The following is a 15,580-nucleotide window of genomic DNA, read 5'->3' as shown; positions in this document are numbered from 1 at the left end:
GTGACGTCAGGGGGCGGGGCCCGCGCGGCGCAGGTGGAGGCGCTGAGCGCGGTCAGTGGGGAGCGGCGTCTCTTAAAGGGCACGAGCCGGGCGTGGCCCCTCCCCCGCGCGGCGGTGACACAGGTAACCGCGGGGCCGGGCCGGGGCGCGGGGCCTGGGGCGCGGGTGTCCCCCCGGCGTCACGTTGCGGGTCCTCGGTGCGGGGCGGGGGGCACTGCGCCATTGCAGCCGGCGTGCGTGTGCTGCATGCACAGGGACGTGTACACGCGCGTCTGCACCCCCACGCGCACATGTAGGTATAGAGCTGTCTAGAGGTGTGCGTTTGTATGCGTGTCTGTCATCTGTCTCTCCATCTATGTGTGTGTGTGTATACACACGTACATATCTCCATAGATACAGACCCACACATCTACATTTAGAGAGTGTGTGTGTGTGTGACAGTGACACAAGTGTTAGTGTGACACCTCTGTGACCAGCACGGCAATGGCTGTGTGGAAAAGTACCATTAAACCACTTTCGGTGCCTTTTAGCTTCACCTAAGGTGACTGACTTGTCCTGGGTCGGAGGAGGCGGAGCCGGTGTCACGTGACCCTCCGGAGAGGGTGGTTTGGGGGAACAGCTCTTATCTCGTGTTTGTGCCCGGATGCCGCCGGGACCTGCTGTCTCGATAAATGCCCCTGGTTTGCTTGCTCGGTTGGGTTTTTTTAAACCGTGTGTTGTTCTCTGTCACTCAGGTGGTGAAGGGGCCGTCTTCAGGTGTCTTTCCGTTCTCCCACGCTCCCCAGCTGGATGCTCTCGGTGTTTAACGCGGCATTAATGCTTTCCGCAGATTTCAGCTTGCCCACCCTTTTAGATGCGGGGTCTCCAGCCCCCTCAAGATGTCGAGTGCTTGAAATTCTCATGGATTTCCTCTGAAGTATGGGTGTCCTGGGCTCGTGACAGCTCTGCTCTAACTTCTTTTCAGCTACCGCATAATTTTCCTCTTTCTCTTTAGAAGGAGCATGGATGAATGTAGCAGAAAGGACCCTCTGTGTGCTTTTGGCTTTTTTGCCATTGGAGAAGGTTATTGAACCCGGCAGTTTTGCCCTCTTGTCAACAGCTGCTTACAGAGGTCTGGGAAAGGTGCCTCCCACCCAATGTCAGTAGCAAGAGAGACCCCATCCTTCAGACACTGCCGGCATACGAAGCTATAGAGATCAGTCCTGCACCATTAAAGTCAGTCTTGCTATTGAGTTCAATGCTGCTTCTGTTGAACTTCTGCAAAACCCGATTTGTCTCTCAGCATCTCCCCATTGTCTCTCACTGATGTTGCTAACAGTACAGCCTGCTGCATCTCTGCCCTCCTTCCTCTATATCCTTTCTGTCCAGGCTGTCTCTCACCTCTTCCTGTTATACCTCCCTAACCTCATGGACCTACATTGCTGCTGTTCTCTTCCCAGCTAAGCAGGACTGCACGGGACTCCATTAACAGCTTGACAACTCTGCTCATTAACTGACAGAAGAGTCTCCTATTGAATGATGACTTCTCCCTACCCCTTTCAATTCTGTGCTGGCTTCACTATGCTTGCCACACCCCTCGCTTGGGGAAACAGGGAAAGAAACTCATTGCAGACCCCAAGCTGCTTCCTGACTATTTAGGGCAGGAGTGGCCAACCTGAAGCAGGGGTGCTATGAGTGGCACAGGCAGTGGCTGGGGAGGTGACAGGAGCACAGTGGCAAATAGAGCAGAAAGAAAAGCATCCGATCAGGCAGGGAACACATGGCAAGAAGCAGGAGGCAGAGCAGCAGATGGGTCAGGGAACACGGGGCACAACAGAAAGAGCAGAGCAGATCGTGGAGGGGAAAGGGATCAGGGTGGCACTCGGGAAGTGTGCTGAGCTGGTTTGTGGCACCCCTGCTAAAAAGGTTGGCCTCTACTGTTCTAGGAGACGGTAACTATCTTTAGGGCTGTATTGCCATGGAGGGGTGTGTCCTGGATTGACACTAAGATGTCTCATTTAGCTCCATGGAGGATTGACTTGCACTGGTGCTGATGTATGTAAAATATCTGCTTGTGGCTTTCAGGGGCTGGAATTGGAGAAGTGTCCTCTTCCAACCAGATTTTGTTGTCGTGTCGTGTCCGTCCCCCCCCCCCCCAAATCTTTTTTTTAAAAACAACTCCTGATTTTTGGGACCCACAATATCTATTATCCATGTACCTCTGGTCCCCGGAGTTGCGATGGGGTTTCTTCAGCCAGTGTTTATAACCAACACTCGTGAATTCATTGCCAAGCTTGCAGGCTGACTCTGCCAAGTTCTGAAGGATTTGTGAAACAAGATGACATGCTGCACGCCCCCAGCTCACTCCCGTGCTCTATTACTGCAACGTTGCACATGCAGAAGTGAGGAAATGCAAAATTAAGGTGTCCAGAGCAGCTGTAACCAAGTGCTGTTACGTGCATGTGGCATGGGGTCTTCTGTCAACACCAAGCTGCAGTGTAGCAGGGATCTAGGGTGCTGTGGGGAAACTTTTCATCATCTGCTTCCTGAAGAGAGGGTGAATGTGTAGGTACAAGAGAGCTTGTTTGAAATGGCATTGCTGCTTACCTTTACCCACACTGGGCCACAGGGGGTGCCAAACTGCTTGCACATAGCCATTGCTAACCACAGCAGACAAGGCTATCGCTAGCTAGAACCCTTCACATTGAACAGTTGCAGGTTTTGACACTTTCCCTCTCCAGCTTGTGAGTGTTCAAAGTTTTTTTTAAAAAGGGGGCACAAACACATCTAGAAGAGCCATGGGGTCATGAATCCTTTTACTCCCTCAACTGAGGCAATAGCTACGTACTGTCTTCTGCTAGATGGGAATAATTTAACAGGTGTATAGTAGTGTTAAGTGATGCAGGGTTGAGGATCCTTGCTTTGTTTGGTATGCTTTTTATCTGGCCTTTACTTCATCTGTGCCCTGCTCTGTGTGTACACCAGGCAGGTTCAAGCTCAGCATGTTCCTGCATCAAGGTAAGACTACTGAAACTTGAGGCCCGTGGGTGGGTTGAGCGGAAGGGAGCTTTGCTTCCCTAACTTCAGTATTTGGCTACCGAAACAACACCATTCGGTATCCGTTACACAAATAACCCTGCTCCTGTGCACGCTGGACATTGATTTAACTCGACTACAGTTCCTCCTTAACCAGTTTGTTTCCAGCTTGGCAGCTCTGTGGCATTCCTTGCAAAGGGCTGGGTACATGCCACATATGCATTGTAACTATGTGTTACCCAAAGCCATCTGGGCATCCTACACAAGCACACCATGTTTAGGTAATGAGTATGCTTTGAGGATGAGTTCTTTCCATTGCAAATCCCCATCATGCCTCTTCCTACCCCAATGCACCTCTCGGTGAACAGAAACTTCAGTTCAAACACCAGACTTTTTAGAATATGCCTCAAAGTATTGACTTAGAAAGAAAGTGCCTTCTCATTCCTGCTAATGCTGCTAGTGTGATGTTATGATAACTGCTGCCTCTTGGGTTTAGCAGACAACCACAGGAATTGTCTTCAGGCAGTCTTTAGTTGCACTGCATTGGCTGGAGCTTGAGGTGTTGGTGTTTGTTATAAGCACGTGGCTGGTCTGAAGAGATCACTTGGAGGGTAACTGAGATAGTGACTGTTCTATTGCATGGCGACTTTTTTTCTTTATTTTAAACTGTATGTAATCAATCGTGTTGTTTTTGAAGCTGCTGATGCCCTGATTGGCAGGTATTATCTGACTAGCTATTTTCCAGAGAAAATAAATAGACATTTGTGTGGAACCAGCTATGCTGGGCTGTGAGCAAGCTGGAAGATAGGCCTCCTTGCTTCTGTATAAAAAAAGGTGCCTTTTGATTCTGGCTATGTCATCCCAACCAGAGTGGGGCCTGGGGAGGAAGAAGTTGAAAGATTTGGTAACAAAGCATTCAGGAACTTAAATGATCACTTAACCAAACCTGCACACCTCCCTTTATGGTGAGTCTTTTCCCTGTAAAAAGGTACTGTGGGGTTTGACCAGCCTACAAAATGTGCTCTTTACCAGTTAAACCTTCTTTGGGCATACAGATTAAATGGCAAGGAATTCACAGGCGTGTGTCTGTCATGGGGGCCAGCTCTCAATGGCTGAATCTGGGGGCAAGGCCTCACAGTGCAGATAAAGCCTTAAACTTTTCTGGTGCTGATGAAGAGGGAGGAGTGGGTCCTGGCTGCAGGGCTAAGGCAATCAAAATGTCTCTAAGTTAAGTCCAGATCAGCTCTGTGTGTGGGTACAGCATCACACTTTCTGAGTGTGAATGTGCCATTATCATAGATATTTCTCCAAATAAAACCATGCTTCTAATCAGCTCATGGGATCTGAGAGAAATTCCCCAAAGGTGCATGAGACCCCATGGGTCTTTTCAGCTGCATGCACCCTCTCATCCCCGGGAACCCCCTTGGGAGCCCAGTATCGGCTTTCTTCATGAGGCAGGTTTTCTCTTTGCCCCTTTGACTTGCAGGCAGAATCCGAGTCTCCTAATCTCTGCCCGCTGCCCCTGTGCAGGGTCGCCCGTGGTCCTTTGCCTCCAGGTGTGAGGGCTCTTCTCGGGTCCCTGTTGCTGCAGGACAACCTGCTTCAAATGCCACTGCCAGGCACGCTGCTCACTCTGCCTGGCATTTGACTGACAAGTAGGAGGGCAGTTGATAAGAATTACCCACCACTTTGCCTGGGGGTTGTGAGCCAAGCAGCATCCTTGGCTCCAGTGAGAGGAACTGAAGCACGAACCTACACCCCTACATATAGGAAAGGCTGAAGAGGAGAGTATGTGTTGGCAGCCATGGAGAGCTCTGTCTGCAAAGCAGAGGTATGGGTAGTGGGAGGGCCTCAGCATGGTAAAGTCTGCTGGGGTTTTGTCCCACTGCAAAGTGGTCCACATGCCCAGCTTAGTGTTTCTCTTTGGGAACTAGAGGATGTAAGTCTACATACCTTATTTCCCCACTAGAGGCTGCTGATGGGACGAGCTGAAAAAATTAACTGTTTGACAGCAAACATCAGGGCTCTGAGTCTCTTGTGCTGTGAACAGTAGCTGCTCGTATGGAGCAGTTGGGCATTCGTCCCCCAGGCACTCTCTTCTCATAACTGCTGAGATGGCAGAGAAGTCCCCCAAACAGCAGCAGTGCGAACAGTGAGGATGCAAGGGGCACATCTGGTCTCCTTTCAGGACTTGGTACCTCATTAAATCTCAGGCAGATGAACATAGAGGACTCATACTCCTACAAAAATACGGTGCCAGGGGACATGGAGTCAGAGCTTTGAAAATGGGCTGAGGAGTCTTTCACACTTGGGATGATGGTTTAAATCTGGGTGGATCAGTAATAACTGATGGAGCTCATCATGTAATGGCTTTCTGGGGATGTGTGTGAAACGAGCTTATTGGCTGCTGCTTTGTTTCCTAGTGGATGGGTGGGCTGCTGACAGCCCACCCCTGTGCCTCAACTAATTGGCAGTCTTAGCAGGAAAGCCAAAAGCTGCTTGGGCCATGGAGACAGAATAGGTATTCAACCCACAGAAGTAGTCCCGGAGGGCTAGAGGGCACAATACATATTGGTGGTGTGGAAGAAGCCCTGATGCTTTCTGTATCCTTTGCTTTGTTCATAGATAAAAGGCCTAGTTCTTCATGGCTGTTAGTCTGGCATCTATTACAGAGTAAAATTCGCATCCCTATATTAGTCCGTAGTTACAAGATTACTATTGACTCAATCTTGGATCAGTTAAATAGCAATAAATGTAAATATACATTGCAAGTTAATTGCAACTGCTGCTTAGTCATAGTAATTGCAATTTAGAGGGTCTGGCAGCACATTGAAACAGCAGCTTGTGATACAAAGCATCGAGACCTGCACTGCTGTTTTTTTACAGCCATCAAGGTAACAGTGCAAACTTTGCCAGCTGGCTTTGGAAGGTAAGTAGGCAGGCCTGCTTCACTTACAATGGAGGGCCCATTCTTTACATAATCTGAGACATGCAAACAAGCTTGGAGACCTGGAAAATCCTGTCTGCCATTGTTGCTGCTCAAAAATTAACTAGACTTCCTGGGTTCATTTCCAGCTCTGGTTTCTGAACTGTAATAAGGAAGATGTACAGTGGCCACACAGAAGAATGGGTGTGTGTGTATGATGACTAATTCATCCCCATTCTGTAGCTGAAACTATTACTGAAAGCTACTCCCAGCTGTGTAGGGCTAGGCCTAGGGTTTCAGGGCTCTTCCTTGTTCCAGTTAGTTGTGTTTGTCTTTAGTGCACTCAGATACCCCTGAGAAAATCCCACAGCAAGTCATGCATACATGTTTTATTTTGCATGTCAGATCATATAGGCTCCTGTCCCAAGCATGCAATTGAATTGAGAAAGTGCCAAATAAAATCTCAGCACATTAACTCATGGGGAGACTGTAGGAATGGAGGTAGGTGAAGCTGGCATTAAGCCACCGTTGTGTTCTGTGTAGTCTGGCTCCTGATGGGAGCAAGGGTGGTTTTGCTCTGAGTGGTTCTGCTTTATGTGACTCCTCTGTTCCAGCTGTGTCCCTTATGCTGGGTTGCATGAAGAGAAGGAGGATAAGACAGAAACATTACAGCAGCTCTAAACCGGCTGGAAAGCCCTGTTTACAGCCGGGTATTCTTTGGGAGGCCATTTTTGAGGGCTAACATGGCTTAAAGATGCAGAGAGAAGAGAGAACTGGGCTTCTTGAATGTACAAGTCGCGAGAATGGAGGACTTCTGGAGCTGGGATAGTGTGCATGTTTTTTGATTAGTGCATGCCTTTGATGCTTAGGGGACAAGAAATCTAATTCCATTAGGACTATTTCAAACCCCAAGAATGAGTCCAAGTGGCACACTGCTTCTCTCATCTGGGGGAGATCTCAAAGTACTTTAAAAATGCAAATTAAAGCTCCTGTGCTTCATTCAATTAAATAAATGAATCCTATTAAAATGCTCTCTGCTCCTGCTTCCAAATAGATAATTGGAGAGAGGAGTGATTTCTTAATTTAGTGGGTTTATTTCTTGTTGAATATAACCCCCTAGTGTTGTTCTGCAAACCAGACCACTTTTAGGTACTAGCATGTCTTTTTGCTTGCCAATTTAATATGCAACTAATGCTTCCCTGGCTAAGTAGCGAAGTAAAATCAGGAACCCAGGCATCCTAGAAGCACAAATAAATCCACTGTATTGGAGGAGATCTATGCCTGCTTTCACATAGGCTACTAGATAGTAATTTTTGGCCATAGCTGACTGGAGCCAGATTGTGTCATTACCAACCTTTGGAGCCATCTAGTTCCACCAACTGCTGTGTAAACTAGACATCTTGTCAGTGGTGTTCAGCTAGTTGCATTAAATGTTAATGGACACAGAAGCAGCTCTCCAACAGCCAGCACATCCCAGCTAAGATGAGTGGGTGATCACTGTGGGAGCTCTATGAACTTGCTGTACCCTGGCTGTGAATCTGATACCCATACTGACCTCTGCAGAATGCAGATCTGCTTGGCATAGGAAAAGGCTGAGTGGATCAATGCCTCCAAGCATTTACTACAGGCATTGGCTTGTGAGGATCTTTTGATTCATAGAATCATAGAAAATGAGGGTTTGAAGGACCTCAGGAGGTCATCTAGTCCAACCCCCTGCTCAAAGCAGGACCACCCCAACTAGATCATCCCAGCCAGGGCTTTGTCTAGCCGAGTCTTGAATGTTCAAGTTCTTTGCTCTCTCATATTTTTTTTTTTTTATCTAGAAATCTCAGAGTGGTGCAACACTCTTAGCATTTAAAAACTTAAGTGAAAGTGCTCTACAGAAATCTTGAATCAGTGAATGTATTAATATCAGATGAGGCTGGATGTTGTCTGAGCTATGTCTGTGCAGCCCTATTAACTGGAGCAGTAATGATGCAAATACACAAAGGCAAATGTTGACCCACTCTTCTTCAGCCACATTGCAGTGTAACGTGACTTTCCCCAGCACTACTGATGTTCTGGTAGATGCACGTGTCTGTGACGTGGAGGTAAACCTCTCCCGGATGGTACAGATCATCCTTATACAATCTGCAGGCTGTGAGCTGCCTCATTCCAAGCTGGCAGATGGGGTCAGTGCTGCTTGGGGATTTCCTCAGTGGCAGGATGGAAGCTCTTAATAGAAAAGGGAATAATTTTTCCAGGTTGTGTGCAGCATTAATTTGAAGCCAGCTCCTTACAAATTCCAGCTTGCTTCTGGGTTGAGTCTTGAGTGAGGCAAGTATCTGCTCAAGCAGTTTTCTGAAAACCATAAATGAGACCCAATTGGTATAAATAGATACAAACTTAGATCTAGTGACACTAATATGACTGGGGTGAGATTCATTTAGTGACTCTCCTGGGTGCCGTGGGATACCTTAAGGTGCCTGACTTTGAAGAGAGCTGCTTACCTGACTGGCTGTCATTGTCATTCAGACCTTTTTAAGGAGTGTCTTTTTGGGATAGTTACAATTGCTAGGCACTCCTAGACCTGGTCATCCCAAACGCATAGCACTGGCTGGTCTTGGCTCCCTGAAGCCCCATTCCCAGCTCAGCCAGTCTACCTCTGTCCTTAACTGCTGAGTTAGCTCCTGTGTGGAGTCTGCACATACAGTAGGCTGAGATTTCACCAACTCGTGATACTGAGTTAGTGCCTGGTGTTATCTGGTGTTCTTTAACACAAGTGTGTGTGTGTGTGTGTGTGTGTGTGTGTGTGTGTGTGTGGAAGGGGTGTTAAATCCATTGAAGCAGGCATTGTGTGTGGAAGAGGTGGAGGGGAGAGAGAGAATATCTTCAGGGGAAGCATTAATCCCATGCTTTTGGCCAGACTTTTTTTCTGGCATTGTTATTTTTAGCACTAATGACACCCCAGTGTCTTGCTCCTGTACAGCGTGCAGCAGCGAGAAGTCATGTAACTGATGCTGAGAGAGCATTTTTTCCAGGAGAACATCAGCTATCACTCTTTGTTCTAGCCGTTTCCCAATTTAATGAGTGGACTCTTTTATTCTGAAGCTGCCCGAATCTGCATGGCAGTTTTCTCCAAGTAAAGGAGTGCCGGTGGAGCAGCAGCAAAGGAGATAATCAGTGTCTTTTTATCCTTTCTTCCCTCCCCACAGCATAATCAGTCAGTGCTAGCTGCAGTGCTTTTGCTTACAGCAGCAATTGCGTGATTCTGCCACCCAAATGCTAAATGTTTGTAAGTGATTACTCAGAACACTGAAGAAATAAAAAGGGAACAGATGCCGTGTACAGTAGCCGCCTGGCTCGCCATCTTGGCCTTCCTTTTCTGTGCACGTCCTGAAATTTGCCGTGCTCTGTAGCTGGCTGGGTACAGGAGTGAGCACATTAGCCATGTTCAGCAAATAATGGTGATCATCTTCCATTACTATGCTTCAGAGCCACCTGGCAAGGCTGGGGCTGAATGAAGAAGTTCATTTGCACAGGGCAGTTAATTCCCTGAATGTTTTAATCTCCAAAACCATCTGTGTCCCTGGCTAGGCTGGGGAGACTATACAGCTCTTGGGATTTATTCCAGGAGGTGAACGTGGGGAGCACAGCTTATTCGCTGCCTGCAGAAAACTTCTCTGGGTCAAAGGAGGACAGGCTCATTAACAATGAAAATAGTTGCTTGCATTGTATTCAGACAAGAAGCCCTGTAACTAGAAAGTGCTTCCATAATGTGTGCTTTTTAAGAGTTGGTATGTTCAAAATGAGATGAGAGAGAAAAATGGGGACCTTTGTTGCCACCCTCCACTGAAGGGCTTTGCTGATATGAACAAATCCTCATATGGGTAGGAACGGCTACCACTTCTTTATAGATGGGGAAACTGAGGCACAGAGGTAAACTGACGTGTTCAAGGTTATAGGAGTATGTGGCAGAACTACATTTACACCCAGTAAACCTGCTTCCCATTCTCTTGATTGATCTTAAATTCTGTCTTCCTACTGGTTTATGTGCCAATAATCCCTGTTTGCTCTGGATTTTGGAATGGGACACATGACCTTGGTTTTAAAAAACCCCAACCCTCTTTATCTCTGGAGCCAACTTATCAGCCAGCTGTCAGTCCTTGACTGTGCTGCCTCCGTTAGGGTGCAGAAGACTAGGATTGCTTGGGCACATCTACATGTCTAACTAGTATGGCTGAATAAACTCCAGTCCAGAATCACTGCTCTAAGCATTACATTTGTCCACACCCCCAAAGAAGTCCATCCCCAGCCTTTATGCCACTGCAGAGACGAGATGCAAATCTGGGAAGACTCCTTCTGTGCTCAGAAACTAGAGGAGCACTCTGAATCCTCATGGCTCTCAGCTGCTCTTTGGGGATTGGAGTTCCTCAGGAAAGAGGCTAAATGGATCTAATCTGTAGAAACATTTGTGCTCACTCTGTTAATTCTGATGCTTGTTACTCCCAAATAATGACTAGATCACTGCAACTAGTTTGTGATCTGTAAAGCACCCAGAGTTGTGGAGAAAAGATCTTCTCCTTGTCCCCCTGTTCAGGGCATAGAGATCAGAGGGGCAGCACTGTTGGCTCCTTGTTGACTCCATTTCCTCCTGCGATGTCCTGTAGTGGGATGGGGCAAGGACAATTCTTGTAGTGGAAAAGGGGCTTATGCAGGTCCAGCTGGGGAAATCACCACACAAGAAGCTAGGTTGTGAATGCAGGGTACCTGCACTTTGCTGTAATACTCTCCCCACTTGCATGGACATGCTCTGAGTGGTAAGTGTTCCTTTGTGAAAAGTAACTTTGAAAGTGGGACTGGCTAGCTTGTGCTTAGTGTGCATGACTGTATACATGGGGAACAGGTCCTGAGTAGAGGGGGTGTGAATTTACAACTCACCAGTTCATTGCAAGGTAACTCTGTCATGCAGACCAGCCCTGAGTGGGAAAGGACAGAATGGGGAAGACTTGGATGAAGGAGGAAAATGTAAATCCTGGAGGAGACTCAGAAAAATGAGGCCAGGCACAAAGCAGACTACCAAGTGCAGGTCCTTGGGGTGGACAGAGGGAAGGTGCTTTAAGTTTTCGGGGCAAGGCAGGCCTAAGCTCTGGATTTTAAAATGAGGCTGAGATTTGTGCCTCCCAAGTCAGGACTCTGTCTTGGTATGCAGGTGACTTAAGTCCTCATCAGCTAAGATGAAGCAGCAAGCTGTGAGCCCCTTGCTACCTCTGTGGGTTGAGATAACTGTCCCTGCTCCTCCTGGCCTGGAACTAGAGTCTAAATTAGCTGCTTTCTAGGATTTAGAAGCTGCTGAGGTTGTACACTCCTTGGAGCAGAGACCACCTCTGCTGCATATCTGTGTTGCCACAATATTGACCATGGGCTTTTGCATGGAGACTTGTCTGTGGCCCATGGTAACGAATGGAAGGCTGGTCCCTACCTTCCCACTCATTTCTGGATTGTGGTACCAATAGCTGTAGACTGTATTTTGTCCCTCCCTTTCTTATTTACAGGTTTTTGCATTAGCAGGTCAAGGTTCCACCATTCAACACAAGTACCATGAACAGTATCCAGGTTACAGATTACAATAGCAGGCTTTCCACATAGAGCAAGCAGAAGCCTATATTTGCCGTGGGCTTCTTTGGAGCTCAGCTCCTTCTGGCTATTGATCTTGCACCTGGTAGCAAAGGACTGTGTTCATGATATTAAAGACTCCCACTGGCAAGGCCAAAGGGAACATTCTTTACAGCATAATTAATGTATGTTCCACTCCTGATCAGCATAGTAATGAGTAGCTTTACAGATCTTCTCACTGCATCAGTGGTTTGTGTTCCTAATGTGGCTTAGGAAATCAAACCACACACAGATGCTTTTAAGATAAGTTTAAAGGTGACCTGTTAAGGGAGGAAAACATGAATCTGTCCTCACTATGTTGGACAAAAGTCCTGGAATCTTTTTATTTTAAAGGTCCTCTTTCTGTCCTGTCTTTTGGATATCAAGCCATATCCTTGCTTGGTGTAAATCAGTACTTCTCTGCCAGTATGCAGTAGCTTAGGATCTACATAAACGCTTGTTTTCCTGTGTTTACTCAGTTCTCAAGCTCTGCCAACATAAATGCTTTCATAGCCCTCAGCTGAAGGAGCAAAATGTTTAATATCTCATGAGGAGGGCTTTTCTTTCAACTGCTGGCCAGGCTCAACATCAGTAGATGTTAACATGCTCTTTTGATTAATGCTCTGAGGGTGACAGTACCTTTCTCACTTAGCCGTTCACATTTCATGCTTCTCGCATATAACAGCCTTGTGTCAGCTCTCTAGTGGTCTGTGGAGTCTTTCAGGAAAATCAGGCTGGACACGATCTAGACATCTAATGTAAGAGAAACCAAAGCTCATCTTTTTAAACAATATCCACATTGTGTGATACGAGTAAAGAAATCCAACACCTTGTATTCCATTACTTTTACTCTGTACAAAGTTGGTGGTGTTCTTGATTCATTGTGTGGGCTTTGCTGCATATAACAGAAGTGGAGAATTGGGCCCATTGTAGTACGTGCGGTGCCTGGAATTGCCGAATGTCACTCTACAGTCTGTGCATCATGCAGGCAGGATGATTCAAATAGCATCCAAGAGAATATAAATGGCAACTAAAACCAATGCACGTTAAAAGTAATAAAGATACCATGCTACATGCTTGATGCCCCAGAAATGCATGTGTAGCCTCTGGTGATGTAAATAGAACAGTATTTTTAGTGCAATGGTATGTGCTAGGTGCTTACGCTGGGGAGCATAGAAAAACAAGCTAGTGAAACGAGAGCAGCAGTGGTAGACTACTGTGGCTTGTAGAGCCAGGTGTGTTCTTAAATTGCTGTATTTGGTTAATGTTTCTTAGACAGGGTTAGGGTTTACAGATCTTTAGAAAAAATGTAAATTAAATTTAAAAGTCAGAGCAGAGTGAAACTGAAAGCCCACTAGAGGGCTCAACTGAAACCTGTTTGAATTTGGGTTGGAGAGAAGTGCAGAGTTCCCCTCCCAACCCCCATAGCTGATGAAGTTTGCCTTATATAACAGATCCTTTTCGGGCTTATCTAGACCCAACATGAAGAGAAGTGGAGTAGGAACTTGTCTGCAGTCTCAGCGCTTCTGCAGCTCAGTCAGATTTGCCTTAGTTCTTTACTCTTCTCTTAGTTTTTCTTTACTCTTTCTTAGTTTTCGTATTTCTGTAACCTGAATTCTTCTCTCTCTGCCTGTGTGTGAAACTCATCTCAGGCTCTCAGAAAAGTTAAATATTGCATGTTATAAAACACAGGGCTAACTGCTGCCTCATATGCAGTATTTAGAGTATTATCTGCATTAAATAACGCATGACTATCTTTTTTTTCTACATTTGTGTACTTAGAAGGAATATTCAATATAAACCTCTGGTTTAGCCATCTGTTCCACTCCTGGTAATTTTGCACAAACTCTCTTGCAGGGTTTATATTAAAATATAGGTATGAGGGCTTGACTTTGTGGCTTAAAGGATTTTTCTGTGCGCTGTTGTTTTTTAAAGCTGGAACTCCCTATTAACTTGTATCTTTTTCTCTTTCATACCCTGCCCTCCGATGGATTTTGGTGCCTTGCTGTTGGGTTTCTTCTGATTGGCTCATCTCTGTGTGAGTATGTGCTTGGTTAGATTAATGAGTAGAAATAAACGGTCCATTCCTGTGTGTCTTAATTTTTGTTCTGTTTTGGATTTAAAAAAATTGGTTTGACCTTTCTGTCTTAACACTCAGAACACAGCTTGTTATAAAATTGCAGGCTCCTCTCATACAGTATCGAGGGGTGGGGGGAGTATGTAGAAGTGAAGTGTATGAGCAGTGAGGGTTTGCAATTGTAAGAAGCAGGTTTATGTAGTTATTTCTGGATTTTTTTTATTAACGTGTTTTCATTTGTGGGGTGTTTCTGTCAGCTAGAAATGCTTTACATTCTGGACAGCGAGATAAACCATGTCTTTTCAGCTCTGTACATGATTTGCTTGTTTGTGAAAAGTGTTTTGCATTAGGGAAAAAATAAATCACTTTCTCCCCATGTCTCTCCCTCTGCAAACTTCTGAAACTGGTAGGCATAAATCAGCATTGTGCTTGTATGGGAGATTCTCTATAAGAGTTCAGTGACTTTCAGGATTACTTGTGCCACATAAACAGGGACTATGGTGTTAACTTTTTGTAGCCTCCTGTAACAGGTTCTCCTTTTTGGGGTACAGCTACTTTTCTGTACAGCAGGGTGCCTTATAGTCTGGACATTATTAGTGATTGTGACTTGTCACCTGACTTAACCTTGGCTTGTGCAGTTACAAAGCAGATTAATAATTCTCTACTAGCAATGTCTGCTCTGCTCCATCAGGAAATGGGATGTGGCACAGCAGGTGACCAGAGTTAAACTTCTGCATGTTTAGGCAGAATGACAGTCATTGAAAAAGTATTTGAGAAGAAAGCATGCAAGGAGCAGACTGCCTTGCTAGTAAATCCTAATGAAGTTGCAGGGCTTTTTACCTAGGTGACACTTGAGGTCAAGAGATTCCATGGCATCAAGTAAAAGTGAATGGGTATCTTCTAGCGCAGTGGTCACCAACCAGTGGCTCTCGATCCACCAGTAAATCTGAGCCTCTTGGAGTCGATCTGAGGCTGGGGTGGGGGGGCTGAGTGCCTGTGTGCATGCACACGCGTGCCCCAGCCCAGCAGGTCAGTCCATGGGAGAGGGAAGGGGCAGGGGATAGATCAAGGCTTCCGTGGTGAGGGACCGTGCCGCAGAGGCAGAAGCAGGGGTAAACTATGTGGGGCCTCAGCTGGGTGGGACTTACCTGCTGGGTAGGCGCACTCCCAAATGCATTTTTTCTCTCTCTGCCTCAATATGTGCCCCCCCGCCCTTTCCCGCCCTGCAGATTTACCTGGTGGGTGAGGGGCAGGGGGTGACGGTGGCACCGAGTAGATCTTGGGTTGCTTTAAATGCCAAAGGTGATCTCCTACTTAAACAGGTTGGAGACCACTGATCTAGTGAATACAAGCACTAAACACTGGAATCCGTGTGTGTGTGTGATTAGTCTCAGATCTGTTGGAAGCTCAGCACCTGTGAAATATTTCGCTAAATGTTCAGTAGCTTTTAGATGGTTTTTGACTGCGTTACTCACCAAAGGCCCCTGAGCTTCGTGCTTGAAAATGCAGGGCCTTCTTACGTGAAGTACAATTTCAGGAAACAGTCCTTTGTTACTGGATGGGGAACTGGCATGTGCAGCAAGATACAAGCATTCACTTACATAATATCTAGCATGTGTTCAGTGATACTCATTTTTTTGCTCTAAGTAGCCTGCAAACTTATTGCATAATATGTCTTTCCAGCTGCTTTGAGTTAACTGGGACCTGACTTCCTGAGAGAGGGTTTCTCCTCTTTCCATGTGATCATGGTAGATGTCTTCAGTGCTGGCTTCTCCATGAAGGATAGTAAGACTTTGTGAGGGACTTTCATGTATGCAACTCCTCTATTGACCTCTCCCAGACATTTAGTTTCCCTCCTGAGGCCTGATTTTATTACTGGGTTAATTTTGTGTTGCTTGTGCATGATTTTTTTTTTTTTTTTTTTTTTC

The 15,580-nt window shown here is 46.2% G+C and overlaps 1 protein-coding gene across 19 annotated transcripts in view; it reads left to right on the top strand.

The window, feature by feature from the left end:
* Positions 1-23: 23 nt before the first annotated feature.
* Positions 24-15,580, top strand: part of EPB41 (erythrocyte membrane protein band 4.1) — a 180,182-nt gene continuing 164,625 nt past the window's right edge. For 7 of the 19 annotated variants that reach the window (XM_019512171.1, XM_019512170.1, XM_019512169.1 and 4 more), the window contains exon 1: positions 13,596-13,613. The gene's annotated coding sequence lies outside the window, so the exon portion shown is untranslated. Of the gene's footprint in view, positions 124-13,522; positions 13,614-15,580 lie in introns of those variants that run through there. The other 12 variants (XM_019512160.1, XM_019512159.1, XM_019512156.1 and 9 more) reach the window with 7 other exon arrangements.

This window comes from Gavialis gangeticus, unplaced genomic scaffold, assembly GCF_001723915.1.
Source record: "Gavialis gangeticus isolate Ggan-Ray unplaced genomic scaffold, GavGan_comp1, whole genome shotgun sequence".
NCBI lineage: Eukaryota > Metazoa > Chordata > Crocodylia > Gavialidae > Gavialis > Gavialis gangeticus.
The sequence above is the reverse complement of the archived record's forward strand: the minus strand, read 5'-3'. Positions and strand labels throughout refer to the sequence as shown.